We start from the raw sequence: 26,212 nt of genomic DNA, 5'->3' as shown, positions 1-26,212 counted from the left end.
TAATTTTCAGTTGTCTGATGAATGTGATATGTATTACATATATATGACTTTAAAACTTAAAAGATTCTTTATCACATATCACATACTGATCATTGGATTCTTAATAAAGCCTTATTAAGTAACTCCTATTAATATAACTCCAATTAAGAACAAGTTTGTATTGTCTCTATAAGTGAGTTCTTTGCATAGGTGGGTACCTATAGTGAAGACCCTTTTCTCATTCTGTATGTAAGTATATGTAAGTATAAGTATACATTTAAGTACATATATACAGGGGGACCTGGGCGGCTCAGTTGGTTAAGCATCTGATTTCGGCTCAGGTCATGATCTCATTGGCTTGTGAGTTCAATCCCTGCATCCAGCTCTGTGCTGACAGTGCAGAGCCTGGAGCCTGCTTCAGATTCTGTGCCTTCCTCTCTCTCTGCCCCTCCCCCACTCCTGCTGTCTGTCTCTCAAAAATAAATAAAAACATTAAAAGTTTTAAAATAAATACATAGGTACATATGTATGCATGTATATATGTATGTATGTATGTATGTATGTATGTATGCTACATATATATGAATGTACATACATATATGCATGCATACATATATACATTCATATATATATGAATTCCAGTGTGTCAGGGGAAAAACCAAAATTAAACTAAATTATAGTGTTTTTCCTGCAAAAAATTACCTGTTGCCATTATTTGCAGTTTTAGAAGCAACATGTTGGAGTTTATGGAGTAATGTTTGCATATTTATAAGCATGAAATGTTAAAAAATGGAATTGTAATTTTTGCTTTTATAAAGGAATTGTATTTATCTATTCATTTCTTGGAAGAAGTTTGCTTCTTTTTACACAGTATAGTTTATTGTAGGCAGTAGTAATGGTACATATAATGATCAATTATATTTCATTATCCCTCTTTGTTTATATTTTCATGAAAATTGAAATATGCAATTGTGAAAATTAGGTATGTATGGCATATGGTATTCAATAAAGAGAGAACAAATACCTTTTTAAATTACTCACCCATGACTTTTGCAGCTCTGCTTTATGAATACATTTATAAATCAATGGTCTTATTTCTTAAGATGATGAATAGCAAATGTTTACTTAAACCCTGGGCTATTTACCAACACATACATCAAAAGTTAGGCATTAAACAATTATAGAATATGACTTTCATAACTGCACAAACCAGAGAACCATTTCTTTACTGCTGATATGCAAATTGCAAGGAAAAGTATAAAAATTTATGAATTTCAAAAATAGTAATCACTTTTAGTTTATTTTGAATCTTTGAAAACATGTTTTTAAAACACTTATAAATTTATATGTACTTGTTTAAGCCAAAATACAGTTAGTTTTATTTTACACTTGGATATTAACAATATTCTGAAAGGTTCCAAAATTTTTTATTGTCTCATGGACAGTTTTATCTCTTGATTAAATTAACCAGTGTTCCTCTAGTCTTGTTTACTCAATTAACTTGATTAACAGGCCTATTTATACTGATAATACAAAGATAAAACTTCAATTTAGTTTGTGGCTGTCTGAAATAACTTAAACTCTGCATATGTGCATTTTATTGTGTAGATATCACATTACATAAATTGTAGGATTATGTGGTACTTAGATGTGAGACTGAACCATCATAACTCTAAAAATTAAACAAGAATTTTAATGCCAATGCATTAGATTGGTTTTATATATTAAAAGAATTCAACACATATTCATTAAGTGTCTTTTATGTAATGATATTTTTCTACCACAGTCATGAATAAAAGTTATTTTGCTCCAAAGTTATTGGAGCTCACAGTCAAGTAGAATTGAAATAAATACAGTGGATTAAATTTTCTTTCAAATTCTGTCACTCCTTCCCATGGAGAGACAAAGTGCCTATTTCTTTGTCCTTGACTCTGGTTAGACCCTGTGACTTGTTTGGCCCAAGAGAATGCAGGGGAAGTGTCATGGTGTAACTTCTGGTACTGCATCATAAGATATCTGTAGTTTCTATCTTTGCTGTTAGGGGTAACCCTTCTTGGAACCCAGCTGCATAGCTGGGAGAAAGCCTATCCAAAGGAGAGGTGTGGGTTAAAAGACCACAGGGACACTCCAGAAGAAAGACCCTGAGCTCCTGACAGGTGCCGGTTTTGTAGGAGTCACCTTAAATGTTCCACATAGTTGAGTCTCCAGATGAATGCAGTTCTAGCCAATACCACATAAAACAAAACAGCCTCTTGTCAGCACCTAGAATCATAAGACATGATGAATAGTTATGCCATGTTAAGCCATAACATTTTGGGGTGCAAAGGAAAGTTCAAAACCGAAGGCATGTTAAAAGTTTTAAATTATGTTTGTTAGAAGATGAAAAGTAAGTGCTAATTGTAAGCATAATAGTGTCTTTTATCCCAATGAAGTTTAAAAAGAAGTTAAAATAAATTATACTCACAGCTTCATGTTTTTCACAAGAAAACCAGAAACAGCTGCTGAAAATAATTTTGCACTTGTAATACATTCATTTATATTATTGTTAGTTTACATTAATGGAAATATCCGAGAATTGGCACTTACCTGAGGTTGGGACAAGCAGACAGGTGACAAATGTGCTAATGAAAGTAGAACTAGCTGACTAGCTGTGATGCTCATTAAAAGTAGAGCCTGTCTAATTGATACAGAAATTTTCATTTTATTTTTTTTTAGGTTTACTTGTTTATTTTGAGACAGAGATGGCACGAGTTGGGGAGAGGCAGACAGAGAGGGGTCGAGAGAGAGAGAGAGAGAGAGAGAGAGAGAGAATCCCAAGCAGGCTCTGTGCTGCCAGTGCAGAGCCCTATGTGGGGCTTGAACCAATGAAACCATGAGATCATGACCGGAGCCCAAATCAAGAATCAGACGCTTAACCGACTGAGCCACTCAGGTGCTCTGATGCAGAAATTTTTGAAGTGAAATCTAATAAATTGATACATTGGTCAATATATATGTTTCTTGTGAGTTTAGCCAATAAAAATCACTACCAGTAAATTCAAAAGGTATTCCTAAAAATGAATTTATGCTCCTGTAGATCTCAGCTAGCCATAGGTCAGGAACTCCCAATCCTGCTGCCTAACAAAGGCATCTGGGGAATAATCAACAAGCCTGTCTAAATCCCACTGAGACCAATCGGTACAGAATTTCTCAGCATGGATTTTAAGCATAATTTCTTTTAAAGCACCCTCGTTAATTTTACATTGTAATCATAGTTATGAACTACTGCCCTAGTCAACTCTGATTCTGCCAAAACAGTGTTGCCCAGTGAATTACACTGAAGTATTGGGTCAGACTCTCTAAGAATCACCTCTCTTTATCATATTCTCAAATTATAAAATAATTCTTGTATAAAAAAAGATTTTGCTATGGTAATTCTGCATTGTTAACAACCCCAAACGTGTAGCTTTTAGCACATGGCCTTTTGCTTTCTTGCTCACAAATCTGTATTATCTGTGGCTTTAAGGTGCCCTGTGGGGTCAGCTTGGATTTTCTCCAGACTGCAGGCCACAGGTTATGCCCGGGACTTCTCCACATATCTCTTAGTCTGTGACCCATGCTGCAAGGTCAATGGTTCTTTATGGCATAGATTTCTTATGATAGATGGCAGAAGAGAGAAAGGGCTGGTAGAACTTGCCATGTGTTTTAAGACTTATGCTCAGAAATGGTGCTCTGTCACTTTTGTCTGCATTCCACTGGACAAATAAGTTTCATGAACAAACTCAATGGTCTGTGAGGCAAGGGCATATACTCCATCTCAGGGAAGACATGGCAAGGAAAGAGAGTAGAGGGGTTTGGAATAAATACTGCTCCTTACCACAGCGCTCATGCATATACTAATAACACAGTGTACTTGGAGCATCTAGAAAAAGAATGGAGAAATAATTTTATTCTGCAAGTAGCTTTCGATAGCTGCAAGTAGTCTGTTGAGGCTACTGATGGCTTCTTTGTATTTTATTCCTTTTGCCTAAAGTGAACTTACTGTTTAATGTTCGCCTGAAGGGAGAATATTTTGATTCATTTTCTCACTTGAATACGTGATCTTGAATAAGCTTTTATTTTATAATTTTCATGCTTTATGCTGATACTTCAATTGTAATGTAAAAAATGTGTTTTATAAATCTTTTGGTATGATACTGAAGATTTTGAAAATGCAAATATCACTGAAATAAATGCAATAATAATTCATGTAATAGGTATTTAAAATTATGTATTTTATAGATTCTATAGAAAAGTTGATTATATTGTAGTTTTCTATGTATTATTGTTCTGCATAATTGTCAAAATTGTGAACAATCTCATGACATCCTCATGTAGAAAAGTGTATATAAAAAACATTACTGCCATATTTTTATTAGAGTGAAAAATGGCAGGCATATTTTTCTGTATTAAATTTTGAAAACAGGGAAATCAGAATTAAAGTCTGTTGAGAACGATTTTTTTAAATTATGTTAGAACTTGAATAGCTTATTTGTTCTACTGGCTAGATGTATACATTCCCTCTTTCAGTGTGCTATGAAGATACTGTGCTAAATCCTCTATTGATATTATTTTAAAGGTTCACCACCAAAACAAAGTATTAAACAAATTTTGCAGAAAAGAAAGAGACTTAGAGCTTAATTGCGAAATAAAATAGGGATTTATTAAATTCTAAGATCATTCAGTGAGATATTCTTTTTCTCTTTGAATTTAAACATAGTAACTACCACTGAAAGAAGAGTTCCATCAATTTCACCTTGATTCAGTTTTATCTATTTAGACCTACTGAAGATAACATGAAACTTAACATTTTAATTTCCAATTTCCTTGAAAAATGTATAATCCAGATATCAACAAAAGATAAAATAATTTGATATTGCCAACAAAGCACTTATTACCAATTATTACTGATGATCTACAGCTAACTTCCAAGACATCACACCACATAAATTAACAAAAATAACTATCTTAGGTGAACAGATTACCAGAACATTGTAGGAAACTAAAATTTTATGTGCATTTTAGTGGCCAAATTTTTCAATCTTGATTCTGATTTGGCAATTACTCTAAATTGAAATAGGAAATAAATTTAAGTAAACATTTATTCAATAAAGAATGTTAGAGGCTCCTGGGTGGCTCAGTTAAGCATCCAACTCTTGATTCCTCCTCAAGTAGTGATCTTGTGGTTGTGACATCAACTGCTGCATCAGGCTCTGCACTGGGCCTAGAGCCTGCTTGAGATTTTGTCTCTCCCAATTCTTCTGTTCCTACCCTGCTCGCACTCTTGCTCTTTATCTCCAAAAAAAAATGTTAGCAGGTACAAAGAGATCATTTTTATACAACGACAGATTTGGAATAACACAAAAATCTATACATCTATAACTAAACTATTGTTTGAGTTAAAACTTACGTTGAAAAGTAGACTGATAGCCAAAAAAAGATAATAGGGCATAATAAGTTCATGTACATGGATGAGCTAATGGCTTTTTTATAATTATGTCTTGCAATTACATAGCACATTACAGTGAATAAAGGATATTCATATACATTATTTTGAGGGTCATTTGATAAGACCTCAAAATATCAAGGTAACACAGATTTGGTAGGGTTATTCCCATTTGATAAATCACCCATCTGGGTTAAAAAAGTTAAATAAATTATTCAAATTATACTATAATTAAGTGTGAGAGCCATGAATCTAAGCCAGACATCATGATGTAGGTAAAGCATTCTGTTTACTATTTTAAAGATACTAGACACATATTGGATATCTATAGTACATTGGTTTTGGTTTAGTTGTTGTTGTTGTTGTTGTTTTTAATCACGTAGCAATCCTACAGGACATTTATCTTTAAAAAAATCAGAAAATGGAATTTCAGAACTTAGGTAACTTGTCAGTATTTGGTGAAAAGAATTTTAATTTGAAGCCATCTTGCTCTCTTCACTGTATCTTCCTTTGTGCCTAAGAAGATCCAGAGTTTAAAAATTATAAGAACATAAAATATGCAAACGGCAAGGTATAATGCAAACTTTTTCTTTGTTTTTGTCCTTTTATCTTTTCCTTCTTTTCTCATTTTTCTTCAATTTACTTTTCATTTTATTTTATATTTCTCTTTTCCTTCTTATATGTTCCATTTTTCTCATTTATTGGTAAAGCCATTTTAAAAATTAAATCTCCTGTAAGAACAGAATTGCTATGCTAAATAAGGAATAATCAGCATTGACAAACCTCCCTTTCCTCCCTGAAGCAATCTCTGAGGTTTCCTTATAAACTACTGAAAATAAAAATGGTAAAAATGTCTGACAAAGAGACATGTTATATTTCAGTTGCTTCTCTATATAGCATAGCTGGGAAATACAGAAAATAAGCAAATGTCACAGACAGTAATTTAGCATACCATGAGTAGTAGATTTAGGGGCAAAGTGGGAACAAATTATTAAGAAAAGAGCATTAAAATACAATTCCTAATAATTCCAAAAAGGACTTTAACATTGTATGGTTTAATTACAATAATTTAACAGATCAGAACAAATGGTCAGAGAAGGTGCCTTGCTAAAATCATATAGTAGAAGGGGCTCACAATAACCACCTTGACCTCAGTTTCAAGCACAGGTTTTAGATAAATGTTATTTATTTTTTTCAATATTTGTTGATTTTTGAGAGGGGGGCAGAGTGAGAGGGGACAGAGGATCCAGAGATGGCTCTGTGCTGATAGCAGCGAGCCCGATGTGGGGCTCCAACTCACAAACCGAGATCATGACCTGAGCCAAAGTCAGACACTCAACCAACTGAGACACCCAGGGACCCCTATATAGATGTTATTTTTAAAAACTTCCTTATGTTGGGGTGTGTGGGTGACTCTGTTATGCATCAACTCTTGATTTTGGTTCAGGTCATAAGCTCATGGTGGTTTGTGAGTTCAAGCCACACGTCAGCCTCTGTGCTGACAGCAGAGCCTGCTTGATATTCTTTCTCCCTCTCTCTCTGCCCCTCCCTCACATATGCTTACTCTCATTCTAAAAAATAAACAATTAAAAAATAATAAAATAAAAAGCTTTCTTATGTCATATTATGAATATCAAAAAGTATTATATACAGATGCCACTGCAAAATTAAATGTCTATATTTAGATATTACATTGAGATTAAATGGGTATACCATTTCTAGGATCTTTTTTAAAAAATGTTTATTTATTGAGAGAGAGAGAGAGAGACAAAGAGAGAATGAGCGGGAGAGGGACAGAGAGAGAGGGAGAGAGAGAGAGAGAGAGAGAGAGAGAGAGGGAGAGAGAGAGAATCCCAGACAGGCTCCACACTCAGCGTGGAGGCCAACACTGGGCTTGATCTCATGACTGTGAGATCATGACATGAGTTGGAATCAAGAGTTGGACGCTTAATTGACTGAGCCACCCAGGTGCCTCAAGACTACATGGCTATACCATTTCTAGGATCCTGAAGTCATCTGTCAGATTCTTTTTTCTAACTATTCAGCAATCTCAGAGAAACTATGTAGGGAGTTAAATGTTTTAAGATCATTTTAAAAACTGGCCTAGAAGTTGCACCCATTATTTTTATCCATGTTTCCATGTTTTAGAACAAGTCACATGGATCCATCTGTTTGCGAGCAGCCTGGGGAATTTATGCTTCCTGACTCCTCATAGGAAAATAAATTGATTAGTGAACACATAGAACTAAGAAGTCAAGAAAAATGAGCACCTAGCTTTGATTGAGTGCCTCGATTAGGCACTCAACAAATAACTTTAGATAAAAAGGTTGAAAATAAAGGGATAAAAAAACTATGTACCATGCAAACACTAACAAAAGAAAAATGGAATAACTATATTAATCTAAGACAAGACACATTTCAGAACAATGAAAATTATCAGAGATGAAGAAGGGCAAAACATAATGATAAAGTGGTCAATTCTCTAAGAAGACAAAACAATCATAAATAGTTATGCATCTAACAACACAGCACCAAAATACATAAAGAAAAAAACTGATAAAACTGATGAGAGAAATAGACAAGCTCACTTTATAGTTGGAGACTTCAAAATGATTATGCCAGCAACATATACATCAAGTAAGTAGAAAATTAGTAAGGCTATAGATGCCCTGAACAGCACTATCAATCCATTTGTTTTAATTGACATTTTACAAAATACTCCTGGAAAAAAGGAGCAGAGTGCACATTGTTCTCAAGCTTCACCCAGATATACCACATTTAGAATGATGAAACACACACTAAAAATTTTTAAAGTTATAGAAATTTTACAAAGTATGCTCTCAGACTATAATAGAATTAAACATAAATTAATGATAAAGAGAAGCAATTATCAAATACTTGAAGATTAAACTTCAGATGTTTAACACATGAGCCAAAGATGTCTCAAGACATATTAAAAAATAAATTTAAACCAAATAAATATTAAAATGCAACTTATCCAAATTTGTTGAATGCAGCTAAAGCAACACTTAGAGAAAAACTTATTGCATTAAATGCATATATTATAAATGAATAAAGACCTAAAATCAATAACATAAGCTTCTACTTTAGGAAACTAGAAAAATAACAAATTAACTTGAAGCAAACAGAAGAAAATTAAAATGAAGTAAGCAGAAAGAAAATAAAATAAATGAGAATTAGGGCACGTGGGTGGCTCAGTTGTTGAGCGTCATACTTTGGTTCAGGTCATGATCTCTTGTTCATGGGTTCAAGCCCCGCTTGGGGCTGCCAGTTCAGAACCCAGAGCCTGCTTTGGAGTCTGTGTCTCCCTCTCTCTCTGCCCCTCCCCTACTCACATTCTGTCAAAAAATAAAATGTTCAAATTTTTTTTTTAATAAAATTAAAATTGGTTCTTTGAAAAAAATAGGTAATATTGATGAACTTCCAGATGGGCTAATTTAAACAAAAAAGGAGCAAAGACACAAACTACCAATTTAAGAAATGAAGCAGGGTTCATCACTACTGACACTCATGAACATTGAAAGGATAATAAAGGAACAGTTCCTGTGAACTTCATAGCTTAGATGAAACGTACCAATTCCTTGAAAGACAGGAACTACAAAAAATGACTCAGAGAAATCGATTACCTGAATAACTTTATGCCTACTAAAATAATGGAATCCATAATTTCAAAATTACTAAAAAGCAAATAAAGCAAGGTTGAGGGATACAAGGTCCATATACAAAATTTAAGTGCATTCCTATATATCTGCAGTGAGTGCTGATGAGGTATGAATGTCATTTTATCTGTGTAGTATTCCTCCTGAAAACTTGTAATCATTAGAAAAAATATCAGACAAAACCCAATTGAGAAAAATTCTACCAAGTCCCTGACTAGTAGTCCTCAAAACTGTAAAGATCATCAAAAGTAAAAAATGTCTGTGAAACTGTCCCAAACCAAAAGAGTCTAACAGTCTAAAATTCTAAGAGCCTAGAAGTTTAGGAGTCTAAAAAGTTTGCCAAAATAAAAAGTGTGTTACCTAATGAATCTATATGTTCCTGTTCTTCTTACCTAAAGGTAAAATTGCATTTTGATTTTCTGCTAATAGCCATTCCAAGAATTGCATCCTGTTTAGTTGACTGCTCTCTTTGCAAGGAACTGTTCTGTGTCCTTAGCTCATAGCCATTGGTTGTGCTCTTATTTGATACTGACAGACTACACTAGAATTGTGATTTTACTTGTTAAATTACTAATGTATTGTTACTGCTCCTGAGGAGTCCTGCTTGTCTAGGACATTGAACCTTCTGTTTAATGACACGGGTATGAATGGAATCTGAAGTCTTTACCTTCCCTTGGGTATTATGGCCATTACTGCTGTCCATACCCGCCTAGTGCATTTCTGGGGTACTTTCTATTCTTACCCTCTGCCTTCTCCTATTGTTGTTCTTCAGTAAAATCACCCAGATTATACCTCTGTCTCTATACATATGCATATATGTACACATATACTTACACATGTGTGTATATTTCTGTTTATAATCTTATGTCTTTAATTGTAAAGGTATTTTTGAGATTGTGATTCTAAATGTATCACAATTATTAATGTAATCTTATTTCAACACTTTCCACATTATATTCATTGAGAGGTATTCTTTGATATAAATTTTTATTTTTATTAACTTGCCCAAATCATCTATATTTCTTTACCTAAATAGTTTATGAAAGTTTTGACAGGTAAAACTTATCTTTATTGGCTGCCAACTGTCTATACTGTCACCCAGCATATTTTCAGATCTAAAGATCCAAAAAACAAACTTCTGATTGTCATGAACCTCTGCCAAAGAGAACTTTGTGAAATAAAAGAGAAAATGATGCTGGGATGTCATTCTCATGTTGAAGACTGTCTTTTCCTTGCAGTCTTTGAAAAGAGTTCTACAGTTGAAACATAGTATCTGTCACTTTTCCAGGATAAGGAGAAAGCAGGGAAGAGTACATGGGTTGTATAACCATCACTTCTGCTATACAATAGATTAGAAAACCTAGACAACTTTGTTAGTCTTCTGGTTAAGAAACACTTGAGAATCTCATATATAGTACATTGACCAGAATAATAAATGTACATGAATTAAATTCTGATGTAGTTCTTTCAGAGATATATGTTTAGCTATTAACTAACAATAATATAAAAGAAATACTTTTCTTCCAGAGAGATGACACTGTATTTTACCTGATTAGCTGAAAGAATAATATTTGAGAACTGTTCTATAAGGGTTGATATGTCTCTTATACCACCAGAATTTATGAATGAGGATATGGTCTATGTAATGATTTTGAATGTATTTGGATTTGAACAAGAATATTCACAGTATATTAATTCATTCATCAAATGTTATTGATGGCTTATTATGTGTCCAGTACTTTGTTAGGCTTTAATGGGCTGCTATGTGAACAAGACAGATATGGCCTCTGCCCTCAAGTATACCACATCATATGCATTTATATGCAGTAAATATATTAAGACTAAGAAAGGAAACAAAATGTATAAATGAGATAGAATGCTGAGATAGAGAAAATCAAGATGGATGGGCTTTTCTCATTGAGGAAACTAGAGAAAGTCCATGCTATATGAAAAGTATTAAGGATGAGAATAAGATAACCATGAATAATAATAATAATAATAATAATAATAATAGATCATTATAGACTTACTGGCATGACTGAAAGTTGTTCATCCCTGTTTACATAACTTCTAAGATGACCAAGTTTGAAGCAGTACTGACCTTGAAATTCTAGTGGCTACTGACATTTATTTATTCTGCTTCCTGAAGTATATTGGTCAAAATTATGGCTAACGTTGAAGTTGTTGTGAGGATATTTTTTTGTTAATATTTTCTACAGAAATTATTTGCCCCATCAGAAGCACACACCGTAGAAGGAATTATTTTCTAACAAATCCTTAAATACTAGGATACTTATCACAGGCATCAGAATTCAAACTTGTAATTTTGCTGCCATTGCTTAGAGGAAAATGGCTCAGGTAAAATAACCTACCATTAGACATCAACTAAGGTTTTGTTGCTTGATCATTGTATTTTAGTTTTACTTAGTTATTAGCTTTACATCCATTTTCTTTTTGATGGGGTAAGTTTAATTCTTTGAATCCAAAAATATAGTCATAGAGAAACATCTCGTCTTTCTGTATTTTGATTGTTGCCTGCTAATTCCACAGATAATCTAGAGCTGTATAAAGTCTGACTTTCAATAAGAATAATCAGGATACTTGTCTCCAAAGAAAAAAACAACAATGATTTCCTGTGCTGTGTCATGTCTCTCTTCTGATGATGATTAAAGTATAGGAAAAGAGTTTTCAGTATCTATCAGTAAAATCACAACTGCCTGAGGAACTCACCAAAGATTTTATCAGAATGAATTACAGGAAGCTATACCAGTCTAAGTTGATGTGTACAGTCAGTAGTAACAAAGTAACTACTGAATAGTGGGTCACATCACACATGGCCTAAGTATTATTTCAATATTCTTTATTTAGTATTCTCCACTAGTGTGATGTTCCTTTTTGCTTGTTTGAAATATCAGAAAAGTGTAAAGTTTTGAAGAATGTTAGAATTAGTCATTCTGAGTTTTTTTCTAAAAAATCTTTAATTTTAATGGGAATTATTTAATACATTGTACACATTCTTTTTTTTTTAAACGTTTATTTATTTTTGAGACAGAGAGAGACAGAGCATGAACAGGGGAGGGGCAGAGAGAGAGGGAGACACAGAATCTGAAACAGGCTCCAGGCTCTGAGCTGTCAGCACAGAGCCCGATGCAGGGCTGGAACTCACAGACCGTGAGATCATGACCTGAGCCGAAGTCGGACGCTTAACCGACTGAGCCACCCAGGCTCCCCTATTGTACACAGATAGTCTTAACTTTAGGGCGGTCTTGTGTATAATTCTTTGTTAGACTTTTGACTAAACTTCAAGGGCAGACAATTTATTGAGATATGACAAAAGTGCAATTTAAAACATCATTAATATCGGGCACCTAGGTGGCTCAGTTGATTAAGCATCTGACTCTTGATTTCCGCTCAGGGCATGATCTCACAGTGAGTTTGAGCATTGCAATGGGCTCTGCAATCGTGGTGTGGAGCCTGCTTGAGATTCTCTCTTTCTTTCTCTCTCCCTGCCCCTCCCCCATCTGCTCTCTCTAAATAATAAGTAAATAAATTAAATTAATGAGTAAAGAAAAAATGTTAAATATCATATGCACTGAATTCTGACATTTCAACTAAATCTTACAAATTTTAAAGAGTCTGGACTATTCTTATTTTATTTCTATTCACATGATAGAAACCAAATGTGTTCAAATCTTTGTTTTCTGTTGAAGTACATTTTCTGATGGTTAAAGGCTGCTGTCAGTATAAATTTTAACAACTTAGGCAACTCTCTTCCAAAGTGTAGTTTCTTATGTTGTATACTTTTTGAATAGCAAAAGATTTGAATAGTTTCTTATGTTGTATACTTTTTGGATAGCAAAAATTTCTAAAATCTCCCTCTCTAACACACATGCATGCACACACACACACACACACACACGTGTGTGTGTGTGTGTGTGTGTGTGTGTGTGTGTGTGTTAGGGAGAGAGAGTGAGAAAAGGAAGAGAGTGAGGGAGGGAGGAAGGGATAAAGAATATGAGAGAATGAGAGAGATTTTGAGAGAGAACCCTGTTCCCATTCTTTCCCTGGTTTGTAAAATTGTCTGCAGTGGGTTGTAGTTTCATAAGTTCTTCACTTAATGAACCTGCTGGATTTGGGGATTCATTGGACAATAGTGCTATTCTAAGTGCTCCAGAGAATTGGGACTTTCAGATACCACATCGTTTCATCCAGACTACAATATTTATTTTTTCATCTAGGTCCTCTGAAATGGATATAGTTCTAGTTGAAAATGTTTTGGGAAGTTGCTAATTACAATTTCTTGTATTTGACCATAGAGACTTCAAAGACCTCAACTGTTTCCTCCTGGACTCTGCATGATTAGATATGTCACTGCTTTGATTGGCAAACCACCATTATTTGAAGGTTGGATTATCCCAAGTCTTAAACAACTACATCATTATTAGTCTGATACTGGTTAGTAGAAGATGCTGTGTTCAAAAAAGTCATTCAGGGAACCCATGGTTCTTCAGTTAGGAGCTCTGCTAACTTCTATGACATGATCCTCTCCTACATTTAACCTAAAATGGTGGAAAGTAAGAGTCCATGTGTCTCTTGTAGGTTTCCATTAGCTAAGCCTGGAAGTGGTAGATATCATTTCTGCTGACATTTCATTTGCACAATTTGGTCATATGAGGTTACCAAACTGCAAGAATGATTGGGAAATGCACTTTGTGTATGTGTGTGTGTGTGTCCAAATACAGAAAGAAACTGAGAATGTTAAATATGTAGTAATCTCTGACTCAGAGTTGACTAACACCTCATAAACTTTACCATCTCTGAGTAACTTTAACCTTAACAAATACTGCGTATAGTTAGATTCAGAGAGATTAATAGGAGACATACGTCTCGTCCATGCTATATCTACAAGAGATTAATTGTAACTGCTTTTAAAGAAAGATCATGTCGAAAAAGAATAACCGTATTTATATTAAATTTCATTTTTGGCATTTTCTAGCATTTTCATGTTTCATCAGCATTCGTCTCATAAAGTTCATCGTGTTCATTTGCTTCTTCCACTTTCTGTAAAGCCTCTTCTTCCAGGTTTCACTTCATCCCTGTCCTGTGATTCAGAGTCTAGCCCTTTCTTAGCCCTTTGTTTATGTTCAGGTGCCTCTTTTTATCAGTAAATGGGAGAAATTTTGCATTTTTCTACTCACATTGACATATTATGCACAGTGATTTTGTCTTTCTAAAAGCTGTTTCTGTCTCTTCCATTTTCTTTCATTTCTTCTGCCAACAATTAATTCTTTACATTTGCATATCCATTTCAGTCATTGGTTTTGAAGCTACCAGTTTTGTCATAAAAATAAAACTGACTACTTCATGTTCATCACGAAGAGTGCATACACATACGCATGCACACACATAATTAACACACATATGTGCACAATTGAATGACATAAACATTCTGGGGTCCAATATTAGATATATTGTCTCTGAAGTTTTTATAATACTTCATAACACTAACTCAATATTTATATTTTTCTCAGCCTTGAAACTTTTGGTATATTTGGCTTTATTTTGACCATTTTTGGCATATAAAATATCAGTGAAAACATTCTTTAAGAACGCAGTAGTTATTTCTTTAAGAAAACAATATACTCAGGCTTTATCTTTCTTGTGGGATATAAACCTAATAACTTCTAAGAAATATTTTCAAATGACTGTCTTTTCCAAGATACATCTGGAATTACTGCCAAATATTCCATGAAGACATTTGGGTCAGTGTTGGCAAACATATTTATTTATAGATAATTTTAAACAAAGAAATGACTTCTCTCAAAAAATCTTTGATGTCCACAGAATTCACTTTCATAGTAATTATTCTGGAAGAGTGAAAAAGCCAACTGATATTTAGTCCTTGCAGGCTTTAAAACACAAGTTTCCCCTAGATATATATGAACCATATCTCCATACTTAATCTCCAGATTTTGAAAAAAAAACATCTTTTTAGAAACAGCAACATGTGTGAGTGAACCTGCTGACATCATCCACCAACTGCTTGAAGTATTCTAATAAATAATGTGACTGTTGTCACAATTAGGGTATGAAATTGTTACTGTTCAGATAGTTGCTATTGGAAATAGTGTTGTGCTTCAGTTTCCAGCAGTTAAAACATTGGAGGGAAAGAGTTGTTCATTTCTCTCCTTGAAAAATTGTTCCAGCTGATGTAGTATATAGAAAATCTTCGTACTTGGAGAGTCTGGGTGGCTCAGTCAGTTGAGCAACTGACTGTTCATTTTGGCTCAGGTCATGATCTCAGGGTCATGGGATTGAGCCCCCATCAGTCTCCGCACTGAGCATGGAGCCTGCTTAAGAATCTCTCTCTCTCTCTCTCTCTCTCTCTCTCTCTGCCTCTGTCCCGGGCCCTTACTTGAGCAACCTCTCTCTCTTGCTCTAAAATAAAGTTTAATTTTTTTTTTTTAAAAACATTCTCTCTAAAAAAACAAAAAAGAAAATCCATGTAGTTGATGGTCTGTATCACTTTCCACTTAATGGTCAATTGATAATAAGATATTGAAATCACATGGGTGTGAAATCACATGGGTGTGCACACACACGTAACCCTCAACTTTTAATGTGAAATATATCCTTACAAAATATGACATTGACAACATCTCAGTAACAAGAGCCCTTCCAGGGAAAATCCAAGATGTATTCATGACTGGAGGCCCCTTGTGGGGAGAGGGAAAGGAGATCCGTAGGAAAAGGAATGGAGTGGTGAAGGGAAGATAAACCACGCTCAAGCTAGGGCCTTGACTGTTTCAGCAATGTATCACTGACTTGTGTGAATACAGGGAAATCATGTGGGTGAAGTTTACTGATACTGAGAGCTAGAAAATTAGGCAGCACTGATAATAAATGTGGTTACTGAGATTCAGAGAATTTAACTGTTTTGCCCAAAGTCTTACTCATAATCAGTTGGAGAGAAGGAGTTAGAATTCATCTCTCCTCATGTGTATTTCATTGTCCTTTCCATGATATCATATTATAGGTGTTACGAAGTTTAGTTGTGTATGGGATAACACATTTCAATACATAACATTTAAAATCCATTTCAACTCTTAAGATTTTTATAATAGTATTTGACATAATTATGTTTTAATACTGCCATTGACAAGTGATCACATGTGGTACAAAATATAGAATAAAGGTAAGTAAATTTCACTTTTTATCATTCTGCATGGGCTATACATGAGCTAGGCAATCATACTGTATGGTTGTTATAGTCATTAAAAATCTAATAAAATTATGTATTTATTCCATTAAAAAAGTACACCAGGAAAACTATTCATAAATCCAGCTTCCAGGAACCCTGTGTATACTGACTTGAATGACAAGCATCATACTGTCAGCAGAACAGAGTTACAAGAGATAGACACTGTGAAATCCTGTAAACAACTCCTGTCACACAACTCTGAATTTTGAAACATTTTAACATTTATTCACTATGGTGGGAAATTATCAGAATGCAATCTGGCACAATTACCAGCAGGAGATAATCCAAGAATCAAAACTTTAGCATTTGACCTCATATGAAAGTGCAGTGTTATGAGTTGTATTGATTATTTTAATCCCATGTCACACTAGAAATATTGTTAAAGCTCTATGATCAGTCTTTGATTGCCATTTGCCTTGTAGCAGAGGAAAACTGCAGTTGATCTATCAATAAAACTAGACCTAGAAATATGTTATACATTCAAATTTAATAAATGGAGTAATGATTTAAAAAACATCCATGATCATATTTCATGATATCATTTCCATAGCAATTGGTTTAGGTACATGCCAAGTTAGATTGTGTTTATATTTTCACATTGAAAATTTACTAGTCATGAGATCAGCAAACAGATATTAACTTATATTTTGCAATTTGGAAAAAAAAAACACAACCTAAACTTTTAATACTTGTTCAAACTGCTTTATGAAGAAACACATTGTACATAATATTGATATAGGTCAGTGATGACCCCTAGGTGGCTGAAACTTATATACTTAAAGATAACAACACAACAAACAAAACAAAAGCAGTAAAATCCACATTTGAAATTACAAATGTGTTGTAATTGGGAAGATAAAGGAAACTCTATATAGTTTTGGATAAAACTGTGTTCCCCCAAAACTCATAGATTGCAGCTCTAACCTCCAATGTGATGGTATTTGGTGATAGGGCCTTTATGGAGATAATTAAGATTCAATTAGATGGTAAGATTGAGGCCCTAATCTGATAGGACTGGTGTCCTTATAAAAAAAGAATGAGACATCACAGCTCACTGGCTTTCCACGAATGCACAGAGGAAAGACTATGTGAGGACATAGCAAGAGATAGTCATTTGCAAGTCAGGAAGAGAAATCTTACCAGAAACTTTCTAGCATCTGGATCAGAGACCTCCAGCTTCCAGAACTGTGAGAAAATAAATTTCTGTTATTTAAGCCACTCAGTGTGTGGTACTTTGTTATGGCTGCCCCAGCAGACTAATACATATGTGTATGACAAAAACTATGTTTTCAATGCTCATATTACTTATGGAACAAATAAAAATTCATTATACAAGAATTACATTAATTAGCCAAAAGCTTTGGTATACTGCATACTATCGTGTTGCATCGCTCGAGTATAACCTCAGATATATTATAATCTCATATAAGAATATTAGAAAACACTGCAGAAATTGTTGAAGAAATTACCAAACATGCAAGTAGAAAAGTAGAAAATGTATACTTATTATCTCTATAAATTAGGTCAAAATGAACACATAAAAACATGTGGCTATGTAAATTATATCCATATAGGTTTCCAAAAACACATACTTAAAAGTTATATAATTATGTAGATGTTGGATCCAATGAGAAGACAAAATGACTCTTTGATTACTAAAGAACAGTTACAGTTCAAAGGCCATTCATGACAAATATGATTATAGGATGATTTCATTAAATTTTTGGTTTTGATGTCCATCTAGATTGTAAATTTTTTCCAAATACCATGTTTTAAACTTTATCACACGTGTGGAGAAATAAATGACTTGCCATAAAATTATTTTTTGTCTTTGTTATCAAAGTGTATTTTGAAGTTTTATAAGATAGCCAATTATAAAGCAAAACAATATCATTGAGATAAAAACAATACTGTTATAGATTACTAGTAGTTAATATTACAGAAAGGATCAGAAAGCCACAAAATTATTATTTCAAATTACATTTGAAATTAGAAAAAAATAGAACTGAATTTGGAAATTAAAATGGGATTGGGAAATTTAGGACCAGAAGTGTCCAGATCTATCTATTTATCTATCATCTATCTATCTATCTATCTATCTATCTATCTATCTATCTATCTAGTGTCTGTCATCTATCATGTTTCTATATTTATGTATTTCTTCAAATTGTGTGCATTAAGCATAATATTGAACACAAAATTATGCATAATGTTTTTTATTAAACTCGTATGGTCATTTGGTATATCTTGTATTTGTTTTATTGGTCCAGTGTCTGGTCACATACAAAGCATTTAATGAGAATCAGATAGTTTTTTAGGTAATATTGTCCATTTATTTTTTTTAGACATTTAAAAAATTTTTTTTAATGTTTTTATTTATTTTTGACAGAGAGAGAGAGAGAGAGAGAGAGAGAGAGAGAGAGAGAATGAGTGGGGGAGGGGCAGAGAGAGAGGGAGACACAGAAATCGAAGCAGGCTGCAGGCTGGAGCTGTCAGCACAGAGCCTGATGCGGGGCTTGAACTCACGGACTGCGAGATCATGACCTGAACCGAAGTCGGACGCTCAACCGACTGAGCCACCCAGGTGCCCCTGTCCATTTATTTTTAATGTATTCAGAAAATATATTAAACTAATTCCATATGCCAGGCAAAGTGTAACTTGGGAGATAGAGAACAAAGCACCCATGCTTTCTTCTCTCATGTAGCTTTCTCTCTAATGAGACAGACTGGCATTAATCAAGTGATCTCACACAGGCAAGTATATATTGAAAATTTAAATTAATGTTAGGAAGGAAAACTACAACTACTGAAATCTAGTCATGCAAAGTGAAATATATAGCCTATTTATTTTTCTGAAAATTTACAAAATGTTATATTTTGATTTATTTCAAGTGCAATTTCTCTTGATGATTAATAGAATTTTATTCTTTACTAACTTTACTATTCAAAACAATACTTAAGATTTTTTTTTTGCTTTTTGTAAATAACTCCTTAAGAGCATTATCAGCCTGAAAGTATTTATCTAATTTCCAATTATACCTAAGTTACCATTAAGGTGACTTACCTTAGTAAGTTAAAACCACTGTGTGATTTCTAATAAGTATCTTAAAATAATTGTGTTGCAAGCATATATCCGAAGCCATAAAATATTGGTCTTTGATGCTAATATAAAAATACATTAAAATTCTACTGAGGACTTTTTATTCCATTTTAATCTCTTTCAGATGTTCATGTGGCTTCATTTTCTGTGTGTCTAGAAAGAAAAATTCTTAAGATTAATGCACCAGAAAATATGATTTGCTGTTGACACAACAGTTACTGATAAACCAATTACACAGTAAAGAAAGCATAAATTGTACTACATAATCACTTTATAGGCAGAAATTGAAGATGATATTTGTATTAAAAACCTCACACATAAGCTCAACTATATATTACTATCATTTAGATAAGTGAATCTAAGTGATATTTTTGTTGATTAATCAATATAATTTAAATAAAAGTAAATTTACTGTTATTCTCAGTTTTTCATATTAAGAAAAGTACAGGTCTACTTAAAATAGAACTGTAATAGTCCTTTTAATCTTAATGAAAATTTTATGTCATTTTCCAAAAGCTTTGATAAATTTATTCACTATTGGCTAAATTTTTCTGGTTAATAGGAATGCGAGTTAACTACAACTGCTCATTTCAACCCAGATTTCACAGTAGAAATAAGGAAAGACATTTGCCTCCTAGGTACTTACCAATTTCATTAGAAGTGATGGATTTTTTGTAGTATAGAGATTCTTAGGCAATGAAAAATACTGATTGCTTCTTGTTTCTAATATAGCAATAGTTCATGTCTTGGAACTAGTTCCATTGTCAAAGTGAATAATATTTTAATATGTTTAGGTATGGCCTTATTCTTCCTGAAAGAAAAATGGAATGGCTCTTGACATTAAGGGAGTTTGTTATCAGTCACTTGAGTGGTATTGATGCCAAACATTTCTGATGATGCGTTTGAGTTTCATGTAAGATTCTGGAAAAGAAAATTAGAGGCTAATATGTGTGCACTATATCTCTTTCTTTAGGTGGTTTGTGTAAGCAAAGAAGCCTTTATTCTAGCAAGCAGGAAGCCTTTATTCTATTCTATTCTAGCAAGCCTTTATTCCAACAAGCAGGAAGGCTTGTTGGAAAATGAGCCTTATCAGAAACTACATTTGAAATTATATTGTTTTTGCAAAGCTGCTTTGTCAATATTTGTGTTAGAGCTCTAGAAATTCTTCTGATGTAATAACCAAGCTCTTGGTTCCTTAAGCCTTCATAAACTGTAACTCCTAGATAGCATCAGAATCACCAAATAGATTTTTGCCAAGTATAGCTGTACCCTTTAAGAAATTAAAACACATTGAAATCATGTTGCCATATTTATGGAGGTTATACTGTCTGCCCATACAATCATTTGTTAAATATTTAAAGAAACCACTGTGTGTTCTATACATTGGTAGATTTGGGGGATTATTGAAGTACAAGGCCTTCTTGTCAGGTTGGTGACACTATAATAGGGAAGGTGAAATTAAACACAGAGTTAACATGTATAAAATTCCTAAACATTGTATGATCCAATCATATTTCCTATTTTTGGAAAAATACACATCAAGGCAAGAACAATAGACTATTAAGAGACAAAAAGCAAGAGACAAAAGACTATTAAGTTGCAGCGTAGCCTGATGAAAGAAAGGAAAGGCTATGGATACTTAAGCAACTTGATAGCATCAAGAGACTTGTTTCTTCCTCCATACAAAATACCTCATACAAAAATTGGGGCACTTGGATGGCTCAGTAGGTTAAGTGACCAACTCTTGGTTTTGGCTCAGGTCAGGATCTCATGATTCATGAGTTTGAGCCTTGCATTGGGCTCTGCATTGGCACAGCAGAGCCTGCTTGGGATTCTCTCCCTTCCTCTCTCTGCCCTTCCTCCCCCCACCTCTCAAAATAAATAATAAATAAACATTTTTAAAAAATAAACAAATTAACTCTGTGAGAACAGCATAGTTGTGCTATTGGTTCAGATGATGGAAATTATAGTAACTAGTTAATAAATGTGCTCCTATTTTTTGTTACTAAACAAGAGAAATGAACATAGAGAAATAAACACACATCATTAATTACATGATAAACAAATGAGATGTGTCTGAGTGTACAGAAAACATTAAAGGAACGGTGATAAAAATATGCAAAACATTTGAATCAGTAAAATCAGTAATTTTAAAATAGGCAATGGAAAGTGAACTGTTCTGGGATATTAATAGAATGAATATCTAAGTCATTCTCACAGTTTACAGTTTTCAAAATATTAAAAAATGCACATGCAATAAAACAAAACTTGGAAGTGCATGTATGAATACTGAGTGTAACAATGCATTTAAAAATTCTTATCATAAAGGCTATTGGTTCAAAACTGTTAACAGTATAAAATTAAGAAAACAAATATAATTGGGTATATAAAACTTACATTTGAATAATTATCTGGGCATTCGAAATTAATATGAAGCAGTGTTCTTACCATTAAGAAAATGAATGGTCTAATCCAGGATTACAGGACTGGGGTGAAATTCAACAGTGTCAAAATAGTAGTAATGAATGTGGTCTAAAGAATAACTGCATATGTAGGATTTCTTCAGAGTTCTCCCAAATGAAAAGAAAGCTTGGGTATAAGTAACCTCCCATTGGTCAACCATTAGATGAGGAAGCAGATATTTTCAGATGAAAGTATTTTCAGAGACACTGCTGAGAGCAGTCAGCAGTCAGCATTCCCAGAAGATGGGAGAATGAGTGAGTATTGGAAGAGGGAGATTCTGCATGGTATACTACAATATCCACTACCGTCAACCACTTGTGCCACACGGATCCACTGACTTATTAGCTTAAGTTCATCCCATGTGGGATATGCTTCTCCAGGACTTGTCAAAGAAAAAAAAATGCACGAAATGCATGCTAAAAATGGAAAGAAAGACTTTATTCAAGACTACTGCAAGAGACTTACAGTTGGTGAGATTCAGCTCAACTCCACTGAAAGAAAAGAGGAGGAATTTTAAATGTTGGAGAGAGCCAAAGGAAAAGTACCGGAACACATCAGGGGAAGGTTGGTCACTGTAATTAGACCATCTGTGTTTGCTAATTGTCTTCAGCAAATGGTGTTGGAAAAACTGGCTGTAGACATGCAAAAGAATGAAACTGGACCACTTTCTTACACCGTACACAAAAATGAATTCAAAATGGATGAAAGACCTAAATGTGAGACAGGAGGAAGCCATCAAAATCCTAGATGAGAAAACAGACAACAACCTCTTTGACCTTGGCTGCAGCAACTTTTTACTTGACATGTCTCCAGAGGAGGTAAAACGCTTCTGCATGGTGAAGGAAACAATTAACAGAACTAAAAGGCAACCTTCAGAATGGGAGAAAATATTTGCAAATGACATATCCGATAAAGGGTTAGTGTCCAAAATCTAGAAAGAACTTATCAAAATCAACACCCCCCCAAAAAACATCCAGTGAAGAAATGGGTGGAAGACATGACTAGACACTTTTCCAAAGAAGACATCCAGATGGCTAACAGACACATGAAAAGATGCTAATTGTCCCTTTTCAAAGTTAGGCTCCTATCCACCCACAGAGACTGACTGATAACTGGAGCCCTATCTTTTCTTGATGATTACATTTCAAAGGGATGCCTCTCAGGTCTTTGAGAAAGACATTCCTGGATTGTAAAACTGACAGGAAGCTGGGAGATTTGCATCTCAAAGGGCAGAGAAATAATTTGCAATTTCAGATTTTCTAAAGTAAATACTCTAAGAAAAAGTAGGTCAGGGGCCTCTAGTCTGAAAGAAGCCTATCTAAAATTTAGTCAAGCTGGTGGGAGCGATAAGTCTGAACAGGTCAGACTCTAGTTGTAGTTTGCTGTAGGAGGAAAACTCCAAATAGGAAATTAATCTCCCCAAATTTAAGCCCTGTTCATAATTACACTTGCTGGCCACTTGATATCAAGATTAGACAGGAGAGTTCTAAAAGATAGCCAAGTAAACCACCTGGATGCCAGACATTTTCTTCTCTCCCCGTTTTGTGTAACCCCAACCCTGTCTCCCACTGATGATAAATGCCAATTACCTCTGCCAGGATGTGACTGTTTTCTTTGCCTGGTTGTCTCTTTACATAATAAGCTCCAAATGACTGGGTGGCAGCTGTAGCTTAAAGTTGACATTGCATCCCTTTTGGGAAGAGTGTCCTCCTGCCTGGGAACCTGAATCTCTACATGTATTGTGCCTAAATTTCTGGGGCAAGAAAACATACATTTCTTAAGTTGATTCCTGAAAGTAATGGTAAAACAAATTAATTCTACACTCAGTGCTTGGTTTCTAGGCCAGTGTATTCTATTTATAGAGGGAAATAGCACTATTTGATTATTGTTAGTTTAAAGTATATAGCACGTTTTGGGAGATGACGCCATATTCTTGCAGAGTTGGGCTCTGTAAAATGACATCCTGTTAGACCTTTAAAAAGGCCTTTCCATCACTCTATTAGGCTGGTAACAGAATGAACACTAAATGATAAGCTCAGTGAGTGGATCCCATGGGTATATTGTCACTACCATGTTTGCTATAGGGTGAGTACTTTGGATCAAGGTAGTTTTTTGAGGGATTCCATACTGGTGGATCATATTCTCTATACATCTTCAGATAGTGGTTTTGGCCGAAGCCTTAAGGACAGGAAAGGAACACCCATTTCGAAGATATATGCAGATCTTAAACAATGTTAATCTCTGTCACTTCCAGCATGGGAAGGCTTCAGTGTACTCAGTTTGTCAGCAAGGTAGCAGTTTGTCACATTGGGGGATAAATCTGTACTGCAGTTCAACAATGGTCTCTGTTGCTGACAGGCTGGAATTTCAGCGATAGAAGAAAGCTAAATTGGCTTTCTGAACAAGCCTCATGGTATTGTGCCCATCTCTCACCTTCATCCATGCCATTATTGCTGCTTTTTCTTGTACCCATTGTGCCAGCAATAGAGTGGCTAACGACAGAGTCTGGGTGATATTATTTGTCCAAGTCTCTCTAGAACAATATATTGCAGTAGTTGCTCTTTTGCTTGCACTGACATACTGAGTCAATCCAACCATGAACTGAAATTGACCTTCTTTTTTCTTTGTCAGCTTGTCCCAGAGAAACCCTCATGTGACCATGGGTCTGACCTAAGTGAAATGTTGAATAATATGGAGATATGTCTTACCTGTTCATGCAGCTTTCTTGTGCCCTCTGAACCTGCTCCTGTGGAATTCCAAATACATATATTCATTTTGCTATAGAATGCTGATAGATCTACTTGACATTGGTTTGGTGGGTCTGAAAGAGTTCAGCTTACAATGCTCTTGGTTCTGGCTATCTAGTCACTTGATATTTAATGGCCACATGCTGAATTTCCACCTGGGCTCAGAAATAGCGCTGGAGCTACCTTTTTTTAAAATGTTTGTTTATTTTTGAGAGAGAGAGAGACAGAGACATAGCATGAGCGAGGGAGGGGCAGAGAGAGAGAGAGAGAGAGAGGGAAACACAGAATCTGAAGCAGGCTCCAGCCTCTGAGCTGTTAAGCTGTCAGCACTGAGCCCGGCGTGGGACTCGAACTCACCAATGGTGAGATCATGACCTGAGCCGGAGTCAGATGCTTAATGGACTGAGCCACCCAGGCGCCCCTGGAGCTACCTTTTTTGAATGGCATCTCCTATAGATGGCTTGATCTTGTTTCATAACCTAGGGGGTCTATGTTGTGTTTCATCTATTTAGGATTACATAAACTCAACTTTATACCAATATTCCCAAATATTGGTGTCGTGTTCTCCCTTCAGAACCTTAAGAAAACCAGGAGTTGTAATGTGTGGCAGGAGATGAAGGGTTCTATATGTAATCATTTAATTAATCAGAATCCATCTGATTTTTATAAAGGCTAGACTAGTGAAATACATAGAAATATGAGAGGATTGTCACTCCTGCACATTTCAAATTTGTAAGGTGAATCATTGCCATTACCCTCACGCTGTGACACTGTTTATGACCAACTAGCTTGGTCAGGGGAATTTTTGCATACTTAGGTGATTTTTAAGGAGATGTTTGTGTTTCAAACACAGCAATTAAGTTAGGAACTACATGAGAAACTGAGGATAAGTAAGCAAATACCTGATAAATAAGATACCATGTATTTATACTTGAAGTTATAAAATATGTGATTTGTTTTAGAGAAGAAAAAAATATATTTCAAATGGAAGCTCCATCATTTGACTCATTGTGAATGCCGTAGTAATTTCTTATAAATATTCAAACTTATAGAAAAAAAAATATTAAATTCCTAATGAGGAAAATTGGAAGTACCATGTTAAAAACACTTCTGTTAAAAATATAAGCATTAACATTTTAAAGCATAGACATACAATTATTTAATCAAGTCACAAAGGCAATAATAATTGATTAGAACGGAAAACTTTCTTTGAAAACACACTATATTTGCTTTATATGGCCTTTATTTCTGGTTTCACATCTTTTACCTTTATCTTTTTAACCTTCTTTGCTGTTTGTCTTTGTCCAACCAATTCTAAATGGCAAAACACTTGCTTATTCCTCTGAAGTTCAAGTTATACTTGGTTTATCTTAAATGAAAATGATAGATAATTCTTCAGTTTATGAGGATCTGGAACTCCTTGCTGTTGATATCTCATACTGAAAACTATGTCATGAATATAAATCAGAAAAAAATACACACTTGAAGATTTAATGTGAATAAATTTTGGAGATCTAA

The 26,212-nt window shown here is 34.4% G+C and overlaps 2 long non-coding RNA genes across 2 annotated transcripts in view; one reads left to right on the top strand and one right to left on the bottom strand.

The window, feature by feature from the left end:
• LOC128314459 (uncharacterized) overlaps positions 1-14,643 on the top strand; it is a 62,991-nt gene extending 48,348 nt beyond the window's left edge. Inside the window, exon 3 of the long non-coding RNA XR_008296120.1 lies at positions 13,440-14,643. This is a non-coding gene — a long non-coding RNA (uncharacterized LOC128314459). The remainder of the gene's footprint in view (positions 1-13,439) is intronic.
• LOC113601072 (uncharacterized) lies at positions 1,155-22,046 on the bottom strand. The gene is made up of 4 exons (XR_003422212.2): positions 21,933-22,046; positions 20,131-20,295; positions 19,449-19,637; positions 1,155-2,241 (listed from the first exon to the last, which is right to left on the bottom strand). It is a non-coding gene; the product is annotated as an uncharacterized LOC113601072 (long non-coding RNA).
• Positions 22,047-26,212: the final 4,166 nt, after the last annotated feature.

The sequence above is a fragment of the Acinonyx jubatus genome, chromosome B1, assembly GCF_027475565.1.
Source record: "Acinonyx jubatus isolate Ajub_Pintada_27869175 chromosome B1, VMU_Ajub_asm_v1.0, whole genome shotgun sequence".
Classification (NCBI taxonomy): Eukaryota; Metazoa; Chordata; class Mammalia; order Carnivora; family Felidae; genus Acinonyx; species Acinonyx jubatus.
Note: the sequence above shows the minus strand (reverse complement) of the source record. Positions and strands in the feature narration are given on the sequence as shown.